This window comes from Streptopelia decaocto (assembly GCF_964273445.1).
Source record: "Streptopelia decaocto genome assembly, chromosome: 4".
NCBI lineage: Eukaryota > Metazoa > Chordata > Aves > Columbiformes > Columbidae > Streptopelia > Streptopelia decaocto.
Window position 1 is genome coordinate 29,598,140 of NC_138658.1, and position 12,565 is coordinate 29,610,704.

Sequence of the window (12,565 nt, forward strand, 5' to 3'; positions counted from 1 at the left end):
TTCAAAGATTTGCCATATCTTATTCAGTGAGAAGGCAACTAATATGCTACGTTGGCACCAAGTGAAAGAAATTGATTTAGAAGATGACAGCAGCGGGCCCATGCTGAAATGTGTATAGCCAGGCAGTGTCATACTTCTTTTGAAAGCATTCAAATCAATTTCTCGTGGAAATGTCTTCCTGAGCAGTTGTGTTGGACAAAAAAAGCTTCCCGGGGAAGCTCTGGTCCATCCCATGGGCTCCCACTGGAGCCCTACTGCAGTGGATTTACTGGATTAAATGTGCTTTGATGTTGCTCTGGTATGGTAGTGCCATCTGCCTGAGATAGCAGGTTAGGCTGGAGCCCAGGACAGTGCTGATCTAGGCTTAACTCCTGATTTGTCACTTGGTCACGGGCAAGATGCATCATTTTTAATATGCTCCAGTTTTTCTGCCTGCAAAATGGAAATGCTGAATCCTTTCGCTTAGGGCTTGGACGAAGTGTTACCTGACAAAGAAGGGATAGAACAGCTAGCAGAATTACTATGCATATCAAGCATATCTGATGTAGATATCAGTATTTAAGACCCGAATAGACTAGATACACTTGTCTGTTCATTGCTGTATTGTCGGCCATCTAACTTAAGACTTACACAATAAGGATCAAATTTCTGAGGGAATTTGGGGGATTTGTGGATTTCAGTATGAACAACCCACAACCATTTACTTTTCAATATTGGCATCACCAGCAACAAGAAGTCCCTATTAATGTATTTGAGATCATTGACTGGGCTACAAGAATTTGTGGAAGTTGATCAGGATGGTTTTGCAGGAGTTCAGGGCTCAATGCTTTGAGCAATCCAGTCTAGTGGAAGTTGTCCCTGCCCATGGCAGGGCATTGGAACTAGGTGATCTTCAAGGTGCCTTCCAACCCAAACCATTCTATGATGATATGATTTTATTATTCAGACAGATAAGCAATACCTAGAGACATAGAGATTATATCTATAGAGATGGGTAGTGGGATGACACTGTTCAGAAATTTGCCCTTTTAAGAAATATTGGCTGCAGGTTTCATCCTCCCAGGGAGTGAGATTGCATGCACACCACGATGCAAAGCAGTAATGATAATGTAAAACAGAAACAGAGCAGATGAGCAAGAAGGTTTTCTGTTTGCTGCTCTTCCCATCCTCCCCTGAATCACAGAGTCTGTTATTTTCCCTGGCAGCTCAAGTTTAGGAAGTTGCTAACTTAGAGGTTGTAAGTCTTTTGCAGCTTCTTAGGAAAGATCATAATAATTCCTCATATGGATGAACTGCTGCTGCACTCCCTGCTACTTTGGAGATCGTTATTTGGGGGATTAATTTTCTGTTCAACTTAATGGTTTTGCCTGTGTGGTTTTATTTAGTTGGGGTTTTTGTTTGGTGTTGTGTGTTTTTTGTGTTCTTTTGGTTATTTTGTGTGGTTTTTTTGTTTGTTTGTTTGTTGGTTTTTTTTTTTTTTGTGGTGGTGGTGGTTTGTTTTGGTTTTGTTGTTTATTTGGAGGGGTTTTTGTTTGTTTTGGTTTTGTTTGTTTGTTCGTTTCCCTCTCTATTTGTTCTCAGGGAAACAACCCTTTACTAATCCAACTGTAACCCTTACTCTTTCCCCTAATAGTCTCCTGCCTTTATTGTGGAAACTCTGAGAGCTGAGCTGATGTATTAGAAGATGGGGTTTGCTCACCAGCCTTCCTGTTAGAATTTTTTTCCATATCCTCTGCAAGCACATTTTGTATGTGGCTTATGTGTGAGTGCATTTGGAGCAGCTGAAGGCACTGCATTAGTTGATTCAGTTTTAATTGAAAGAGAAATGAAGCTCTTAATAGGGCCTTTTGAAAAAGTGGGTGGAGCTGTTGTGGAAAAAAGCACAAGCACTATGAAAAAAGGTTTCAGATCGTTGTGCTTTTTCATTGTTTCTTTGAGGGAATGAATTGAAAATGGTTGTTTTAGAGTTAAATAGAAATGTCTCGTTTTCATTTAGATGCTTTTTTAAAAGGACTTGAAATGTTTTGTTTTTTTCCCCCTGAGACTGTTGTTCCTTGAGTCTAATTTTTTTTTCTCATTTCTCAATCCACTTTCATGATGATAAAAAGGAGAGGACAGGGAAAAGAAGAAAAAAGGAGGGGAAGAGTAAAAACTGATAACCTAGTGTATGTGCTTAGATTTGTATTGACATAGAATTTCTTTTAGTTTGAAACATTTTGCTAAAATTACACAAATCTTGGGGTCACTGGGTTCTGGCTGGGCTCTCCTGTGCATCACCTTGGGACCCGAGAGGCCATTACAGCTCTAAGCCCCATTAGAGACAACCCCCTGTCAAGACTAGGATATTAATTAATTTTCATACACCTTGGAACATGCAGTATGCATGAAAATGCTGTTTTCCAAAGCAGTACGTTGCAAAGTAAACAATAGCGGGTACTTCAGAGAACTAGCTCTGTGTGGTAAAGTACCTCTTCCTGCATGTATTTTTGAAAAAAAAAACCTCTTCAAATCAGACTTTTTCATTTGTTGATTTCTACTCAGCAATTCTGCTTGCACCCTGCACTATCATTACTTAAAACAAGAATTGTATTTTGGGAAGATAATCTACCATTTGGCAGTCTGGTTTGATATACTCACGCTCCCCTGGGGGGTGCTTTGCAGAGGGTAATGGGTTAAATGCTTGACCATAAAAAAGACTGGAGTGAAAGATATCTAAACATCTGTGGCATCAAATATGGTCATTCACAGACTCATCTTGTCCTAGGCAGAAGGTAGAACCCACCAGTGGGTTACCACCACTTTCCTCTAAATCATCTTGGACCATGTGAACATGCCCCGGATACCTGTGAAGATCCAGCTAATTAGGCCTGTTCATTTATTTCTCTTGACTAATGGGCACGATGGTGGCTGTTTTAGACTGCACTGCTCATGAAACTCAGGTTTTATGAGGGTTTTTTTGAGTTCCTGTCTTCTAGTGCAGAATAGCAGTGTGTCCTCAGCATCCCCTTGTCACTGCAGCAGAGCAGTCAATACCATTTGGGGTGGTCAGATCAGCCTCCCCTTCGCTCTGGTGCTGTGTGATGTATGACATCAGACATGAATGAATTGCATATTTTATTTAACAAAGACTAAAGTAAATTAATTAACAATGTACTGCCTGGCCTGAACACCCAGTAAGCACTGATGCTTTTCATTATCCCTGAAGAAATCATTGACTATTTCATGTGATGCAGTAATGTATTATTCATAGGCAATTTCATTGGGAGTGTTATTGCCGATTCTCAGTGTAACAGGAATGTACATAAAGCCATGAAATTCTTTGGAAGAAAAAGATGGGTGATCTTCCATAAAAATGAGACTATATGTGCATATGCATACAAACAGAGGACTGCAGGTCTTTGTGGAGTCAAGAAAATACCTTTTAATTGTGGCGGTGAGCCTTATTCTTAAACTGTGTCTGCTGCTGCTCCTTATACTGTAATAACTGGATATTGGGAAAAATTATTCCCAGAAAGTGTTGTTGGGCGTTGGAACAGGCTGCCCAAGGCAGTGGTGGAGTCACCATCCCTGGAGGGGTTTTAAAGATGCATAGATGAGGTTCTTAGGGACATGGGCTAGTGCCAGAGTTAGGTTATAGTTGGACTTTATGATCTTGAGGATCTCTTCCAACCAAAATGACTCTATGATTCTATAATCCCTCTCAGTTTATTAATGATAAACTTTAAATATTGGGCTGAAATGTTGTTCTCTGCCTGAAGCTGAATATTTTCAATCTCATTGTTCATGATTTGCCTGTCTGTCTTCATTACATGGATGGATATCTGCATTTCCAGCCAGTTTACTCACCAGATGTGATAGGTAAACCCAAATACTCACCTGGACAAAACCCATCTGCGTCATGCCAGTTCCCACCTTCTGTAGTCACAAGACACTCTGCATAAAATTGCACACTCCACTGGCATTCGGGGCAAAGGACCCAATTTCATACTGTCCCTTTGGCAACATAAAGTCACAGTGGTCATGAGAGACTTGCACAGCCTCTCCCTGGTGCAAAAAGGCATCAGGGAGCTTCAATTATCATAATTTCAGGCTGTATCATCAGCCATAACTCAGCCTCAACGTTGCCAACTCATGACTTTTGAATACACACACTGGCACATGACCCTGTATCCTGACTCTTACCCTTAATTTGTTGTCTGCTCTGCCTCTTCACACAAGTAGAGTATACACCAGCTATACCATGGTTTATTGAATGGTAGACAGCTGGGATATACAGAAGACCCTTTGTATTAAAGCAGCTATGAAACTGGGAAAACTGCCAGTTCATCTCATATGAAGAATGCAAATGAAGTGATGGATCTTGAGCTCTGCAGTTCTCATCCACCTCATGGTCAAGGTGTGGAGAAAAAAGAATGAAGCCATCTCTTAGAAACCCAAGTTGAGACTAGGATGGCTCTTAACTCTCCTTTCAGATAGCTGACCTGTTCCCAAAGGCCCACGTTAGTAGCATAGAGGGTATTCCATCCTGAATTTACAGCTAAGCAGTGAGACTGCACACTGTGGTTTTGCTGAAGGCCTTAGAAATATTAGCTTAATTCTGGTCTTTCATAGCCTTTCATAAACAGTTCTTTCTCAAGTCAGGAAAAGACAAAGCTTATCTACAGTGGTGATGATGGGAAAGTAACTAAAAACGTTAAGTAACTTTTCTCCTGGAAGCACATCCTTTTATGTGGAACATGAGGGTGTCAAGGGTTTTGATTGCGGGGTGACAATAAAACCCTGGCAGATGTATTGCTAACCTCCTTTCCCCCCCTCTTCCCACTTTGCCCCCTCCCCCGTTCCCACTCAGGACAGGCAATCGGGAGGAAAAAGAAGGACAGAGAGAAGAGAGTTGGAAAAATTAAAAATGTTTTACCAATGCTACTAATAAGAATAGAGAAAAATAATACAAAATATACAAAACCAATCTTGAAAGTCTCAGCAACTGCAGAGCCGGCACCTGAAGTCCTGGATTGGACTCTGCAGCCAACTGGAGCTGGATTCAGTCTCTGACTAGGCCTCAGTTCGCAGGGACGACTAGCAAGGTCCTCTCCTAATGTCGGCCATAAGGAAAAGGGACGAGATCCTCGTGATGTCCCACTTCTATATGAAGTATTCACGTGAATGGGATATTATACTCCGTTGGTCAGTTTCTTGGTCACCTGTTTCTTTTTGCCCCTCTCGCGAGACCTTTATCCATTCGTTATCAATAACTTCACATTCCATTGCTATGTTTACCAAAGCATGTATCTGGTTCTCCAGGAAAACGCAGCTAATATGAAGGCTTTAGCTGACAGGCAAATTCACTAAAAGAGAAACTTGGTTTTTAACAAAATCAGGAGAGAGGGGAAGAACTCATTTCAAAAGCAGGTTCTGTTGTGCCGCACAGGAGTGAGCCTCCAGCCCAGAAGGGGAATTGCACATCAGCTTTGGAGGCTAAGAAGGGCATGACCTGCTTGCCTAAGACAAGAAAGACTTCCCAGGTGATGCTGTTCCCTGCTGGCTGTTTTATGTTTTTCCAGTCCCAGGCCACAGATCTGGCGCTCCTTTGTCATCAGTTGTCACCCCAGCACCGGCTGCAGGAGGAAGCAGGTCTGGCTGAACCTGGGACTCTGGGTGAGTGATTGGTAAAGACTTCCCAGGCAAAGAGGTCAGGGAGAAAATCAGCTACTGCCAAGGAAGTCTGGGACATGGGGATTGTGATCAGAGAACTCTGAGAGGCGGGACGTGCGTGGTGAGCCCGGTATTAATTTCAGTGTTGTCACAATCCAAATACTTCCTGAAAGTGAATTGATGTCTGTGCTGCTATTTTGGAAGGAACAGGGGACGAAAAGCTTGAACTATGACAAAAGATCCCGTTTTCACTCTGGGGAGTCTCATTTTTTTTTTTTCTTAATGGCACCATCTTTAAGTTAGAATGCAGTGTGTAAATGCAATCTAAATTATTTCGTAGTACAATGTTAGCTCAATCCAAAGCAATTCTGTTTCTCTGAGAATGTCATGTTTAATTTTGCTTCTTAATGAATTCAGGCTTGGAAATATCAAAGCTGTTGATGAAACCAAATGTTCGGGTTTTTTGGGCGGTTCTCTTTGGGTGCTCTACGTTTGGCTGTGGTAGAGCTGCTCCGTAACACAGACTGCGTTGTCTTCTTCCTATCCCAAATCTTTTCTCGTTTGAGTGAAATCCCTTTGGGAAAGAACTGCTTTTCCTATGTAAACTGTGAAGCAGAAAGGAGCAGTAACTGTCACCAAGTTTTCCAGGGTCTACTATAGTACTTATTCTGGCCATATTTCTTGTAGGAGACATTAACAACTGTATATATACTAAGTTGCACACATTTGAGTTCTAACAACCTTAAACTCCAGGGATTCAAGTCAATGCCATTAAAAGGGTGGGAGAAAATGTCATTTTAAGTGGTGTCGGCATATATACTCCTTTTGACTTGAATCGCTGACTGTTGTCCCAGTGATTTAGTCTGGATCTTCCCTATATATATGGGAAAAGCTTATATATTCTCATATTCAAAGTATGTAAGCCCAGTTTTTGGTGCTGGAGTCTCTTAAGTGTTTTACATCTTGGTTGCTTAGGCTGAAATAATCCTGATATCTGTATGTGTATATTCATCTGCTTAGTCTAATGGTTTTTTAAGCTACTGGCAATTTCAGTTATATTTGGAAGAGAAGTAGATGTGTCCAAGGTGCCACACTCCTGCAAGTTTGTGAGTATTAGTGGCTTGTAGAGGAGCTGCAGTCAAGAAGAGCAAACCCCTTATTAGACACCACAAGAGAGACTTGTGAACCTGGTTTACTAGTTCCTGTGGCTTATTTGAATTACTTGTTTAAACCTTAAATACACCTAATTTATAGAGAGTGCAGCGTGTGTCTATGTAAGTTTGTCTGCATATTATACGCATGTGTATTGTTCACTGAAATCCTTCCAGAAATTAATTGGGCTCCCCCTTGTAAAAAGCATAACCCCAGCTCCACCTGGTGGCTCTGCGGATTAATAAGACAAAACTGCTGCAATGTATCTTGTTTGTGGTTTTGCTTTTTGTCTAGTAAAAAAAAAAAAAGTATAGCACAGGTGTGTGTCAGCTCCCTCAAGATACTTATGGATCTGTATAAAAGACTGGCTTTATTTTTTGATTTGTGGTTTTGGGGGTTCATATTTTCTGGACTTATGCCTTCAGAGGTAAGTCTTCATTCCTCAGTCATGAGAGAAAAAAAACTATTTTAATGTTATATTTATATATATGTATAAAATATAACGAATTTCCTTCTACCTCACCACTTTACATCTTGAGAGCAGGAGGTAGAGCTTTATGAGAAAGGGCAAATATTTTATCTGAATCGTGCTGCCTTCCTGATTTATAACTCTCCAAATGTGAGGCTTGAACAAAGCTTCAAGCCAGCTCTAAAACTAGAAGGACTCATTTACTGTCCCATGCAGCTGATTCTTCACTGATATTGTCAGTGAAGTCAAGTACTAAGTCAAGTACTAAAAGTCAAGTACTAAGAACAGATATATTTTTTTCTTTGTTTTTTTTTTCTGCCTATACTAGCGAGGCATTTGGTGTAGATTTTTGTTGTTGTTATGCAAGCTGTTATGTAGTCAGAAATTATTTTTATTCCAAGCGGGACAACAAAAAGAATTCTTAAACAAATTTTTCATCAAAAATTTGTGTTAGATCTGGCAGAGTTTTTGTTTGGTTTTGATCATCTTTTAAAAAAGCCAAAATTAGGTCAATGCTCTAATAAAATAAAAAACGAAGCTCAGGCGGTGCAAGCCTGGCTTCACATTATCAGCAAAATGAGTGATGCAAACAGGTGAAACAGCTTTGTGGTGAAAAATGAAATGGCTTATGGCCATGGAAAACCATGAACATGTAAGGTGCTGATCAGAGTTGGAAATTGTGCTTACAAAGTGCAGGTGAACTTTCTGTGGCATTTATTAAAAAAAAAAAAAAAAAAAAAGTCAGTAAGGATACATTATATTGAAAATATTTGTTTTAGAAGGAAGACCATCTTGCCCTGCTGACCTGTAAGGAGGATGACTTAAGAGGTAAATAAACTCATAGCATATGCCGCTCACCCCTTACAGCTATTGGAACACTTTTTGGGGTAGGGAAGCCTCTTTCTTTTTGGTTGGGTTTTGCCGTTGTTGTTGCTTTGCTTGTTGCAAGCAGCGAAACAGGTATAAAAAGCCAGGAGTGCATCTTTTTGGCATCACCAAGTATTTTGCAGAGATTGCAATACTTTATATTACTCCTTTGCAGGACCTCACAGGGAATTATTGGCTACGGATCGTGAGGGTTACGTGGCAGTGGAAGAAGTATTCACCTTCTTGTATAGTAGTTAGCTAAAACCTGACCTTTTAATTTTTTTTTTTAATCAAATAGAGCAAAATTAAGCATAAAAAGGAATATGCATTGCCAAATTCAAGTGCATTTCCTAATTGCAGACTTTTCAGCAGCAACAGGTTTCAACATGCTTGATGTGATTTTGACATAAAGCAATTTGGTCTGCGAAGTTTTAATGATTTTGGATTTATTTTGCTCCTTTGCCATTTTTCGTAGTCATCTGCTATGGCATTTGAATCTACAGACATAAGATGAAGTGTCACTCAATCTCGCCATGGTTGCAGCATCCCAGCTGCTCTCCTTTGATGTTAAAGCCTACAGAGACACGGTTCCCAGCTTAAGCATCTGCAGAGAGCTGCTCACCACAGGCTGTGGGATTGTCCCTTCGCTGCCCCTTGTCACCTCTTGTGAGACTTGCTTAAAGTCAAGTACATGTGTGGCTTAATTACAGCATGTTTAGAGGAATCATTAGCTTGGATTTGGTGGATTTCAGATTGGGAGTGTCTCTGAATACCTTAACAGGTATTAATGATATTAATAATATTACTTAATGTTGTAGCTTTCCATGGTTATGGACCTTTCCATCCCAGCTGTGCATCTTCAGCAGGGCCTGTTAGAAACAAAGGCACAAGGACCTGATTAAAATCAGAGATCACATTACAGTAACACTCTCTTTGCTTTGTAGGGATGGCACTTTGCAGTCCATAGAAATGTCATTCATTTCTCAGGATCACAGACATACTAATTTGGGGACTGGCAGAAGGTAGAACATTTTTTGCAATAGTGAAAATTCACCATGCTTTGCCTAGCATTTATTTAATTGAAATATCAGACACACGCAGTTTATGATTTGACCATGTCTTTGGAAAATTTTGGGATGACCCCAAAGAAAGCTTTGGCCAGGGAAGATAGACCAGACAGTCAAATTCACCTAAAACTGAGCTTTTGAGTAACTTGTATTTGCACTGTGCTGAGCTTTTACCATCCTTCCCTAGATCAGGTGGTTCTTCTTGACATCTCTTGTTATTGTCAATAATCGATCACTTTGCCTGGTCTATCCTGTATAGCTCTAAGGAGCTGCTTGGGAGATGGGACTTGGTGCCCAGTTGAGTTGCAACACCAGAGACTCCTCCTCAAGGAGTTCCCAATTAAGACCATGAGGCAAAGTGCTGCTTAATTTAAGGAAAGCTATTTTGCTCAAGGATGATGTATTTGGTTGCAGCTTAATTGAAATCAAATAGCATGTAGAAAGGCAAGAGAGACAGCAGCCAGAAGGTTAAGCAGAGCACCTTGTATCCAATGTGGAACTGAGGATTAGCTAATGATTGTGGAGCAGAAGTAAAAAATCAAGTTTTATTGTGTGCCCTGCACACAATACCATATTGTGTTCAAAATTAAATCTGAAAAGCAGGCACTTGTTTATCTCTGTACGTTACCGCAGCATGTGTGACAAGAAAATAAAGAAGTCATGAAATAGCATTAGTGTTTTCTTTTTGTTGATTACTGAGTTTCTTTAGCTGCAGGAAACACTGGCTAAAATTTATGGCTCCAACCTTTAGTTAAAAATTAATGTAATTGCTAAGTCTTAGAATTATGAATGACTGCTTGTTGAACAGTAACAAGAAGATAACCTTTACAAAAACCACCTAATAAGTCTGCCTGCATCAGGGAACTTTTGCAGTTTAAGAAGAGCTGAGCAGCAAGAGTAGCAATATGCTTTAAAAGGGGAATGTAGATGCTGGTAAATAAGAACGACTGTTGAAACTGGCATTGCAAGGCGCATTATGAAGCTGTTTCAAGGAGATTTGCAGTAAATACAGCTTTTTTTTTTTTTTCTGCTCCTAAGGCATCTTTCTTCTGATGATTAGCATTTGGTAAACCTTGATTATTTAGCCTTCTCAGTAGTCTCAGTGTATTTTGAGAAATAAGTTTTGCATAGCTCATGTTTGAAAGTCTTTGAGGTGAGAAGTAGCAGATACTTGACAGCACAGTGCCAGGTGGCAGAACAGACTGTGGTCAGGCTTCAAGAGAAGTAATGTTCCCATGAAGGCTGTCAGTTTTGGCCATTAGCTGATTGTAATGGCAACAGTTCTGCTGGGAAACAGCTAACCAGTGTTACCTATAATGCTCAGAGGTGTTTGGACATTTTTATTTCATGCTAAGGAATAGCCCGAAGAATATAATCAATCGGGAAAACTGAATGAGTGCCCAGTCTCTGCAGGATTGAAGGACCAGGTATGACTGCAGGATTAACAAATACCCATCTAGCTAGTCACCTTGTAGTCACCTCTGCATCTTCCCATTAGCCAGCAATTTTAGCTTATTTTTCCACCAGTGCATTTTTTTGTTTCAAACCAGGTGGTAAACACGGGACCTGATCTAGCTGGGTACACAAGAGGTATTTTGAGACATTTTCCCTTCCAAAGCCCCTTGTCTTAGTTTCCTGGCTTGGAAAGCTCTGCAGGTGCTTTGGGTGGATTCAGCATAGTCTGCCAAGCCCATTGCCTTTGTGTTCATCTGGCATCTCCTTTTTGCAGTCTCATTTAAGGTGAATCCGAAAGATGTTTGCAGTTTCAGGAGTGGCATCTGTTTGAATCTTTTACTTGAGTTTGGGAAAGCAGAAGCAGCAGCTAAGCAGAAAAATCTGGAAAAGGGCAAAATGTCACTTTGGGTCTAAGGCAAGCCTTGTTGCAAAGGGAGAGAGGTCTGAGGTTTTTTTGGACATTTTGCTGGACTCTTGTTGGAGGAGCTTTTCCTCCAGCCCACATCTCACAAGGCTCTGAGGCCACAGCAGCCTTGGAGAGGGGAGAAGCTTTCAGCATCTCATGGAAAATGTCCACTGTGGAGCCCCTGACTTGGAGAAACTGTTCCTGAGAAAAATGCTTTTCTAAATTTTTTTCAAGCCTTTGTCTCCATCTTTTGTACTATTAAACCTTGGTGCTAAACAGTGTGAGAAGGATGAACTCTGCCTGCCTGACCACATTAACCTCCCCTCCTTGACCTTCTGGATTAAGACTTTGAACTGTCACCTGTAGCAGATTTCATAATGGTTGTTAATAATACTTAAAATTACATGTGTACTAAGAATCAAGCGCTCTCTTTTAGTCAACTGAACAGCTGCATTATATCTGTATTATCTGGGCAGAGGGGACTATTTTCCCTTTAAACCATGGCTTTTTTTTTTTTTTTTTTTTGCTGGCTTGTTGAGTGAATTGACTGAGATTACATCAGGTGTGACTTAGAAGGCATTAGACCAATGAAATACAGTGACTTATACCATATTGTGCCATTCAAAAGTTGTTTGAACAGCGGGTCAATAGTTTTTAATAGTTTGCAATGTGAGATCAGGTTGTGATCTTTGCTATGTTTTTTTAACTTGAACCCTACTGAGATCACAGTGTGTATGTCTGCAGTCCCATCTTCTATTTTAAGTTATAACCAAGCTGCGGGAAATAAAACCTCCCCACTGAGTAAATTATTAGAATACTTTAATTTACTCGATCTTACCCAGCAAGCTAAAATAAACGTGGGTCCTTAGATGTATCAGTAATTCATGTAACGTCTTAATTACTCAGTGTGCAGTCATTTCATTTCCAGTAGCACTCATTACTCCAACAGCTCTCAAGTGTTCCTGCAGCAACATATGGCTTGTAGCTATAATGATACTATCTCACAAGGTTCTGAAAGCGGTTTTATTTTTTTTAACTCCAACTTGCACCGATTGTGTTTTGTTTACCTTTTTGCCACTGCTATTGTTTATTACCAAGAGCTTATCAATTAGCTCAGTCAAGATCCCAAGGAAAACTACTGTTTCACTCACTAAAAATCAATAAGGAAATTCAATAACTCCTTCCAAAATCCAATAAAGAAGCAGCAATTAAAGTGTTCAAAGCAAGTATGTGCACAGAGCTTTGGTTGAATAGTTTATTTGATGAAAATATGCTGGTTTTTGTTAACTGTAACTACCTGCTGAATGCAGCTTGAATTTGCAAATAATTTGTTCCTGCCTTGCCCTTTTTCTTAAAAATACTGAAATAAAGGTGACATTTTCAAAGATAAAATATTTTGATTGTTTAGAAGTCGTATCTTGAGATAAACCTTACGGCATGTGAATGACTACTGGTTTTGGAGGTTAAAACTGTGCTAAAACCAAACCACAGTGTTAT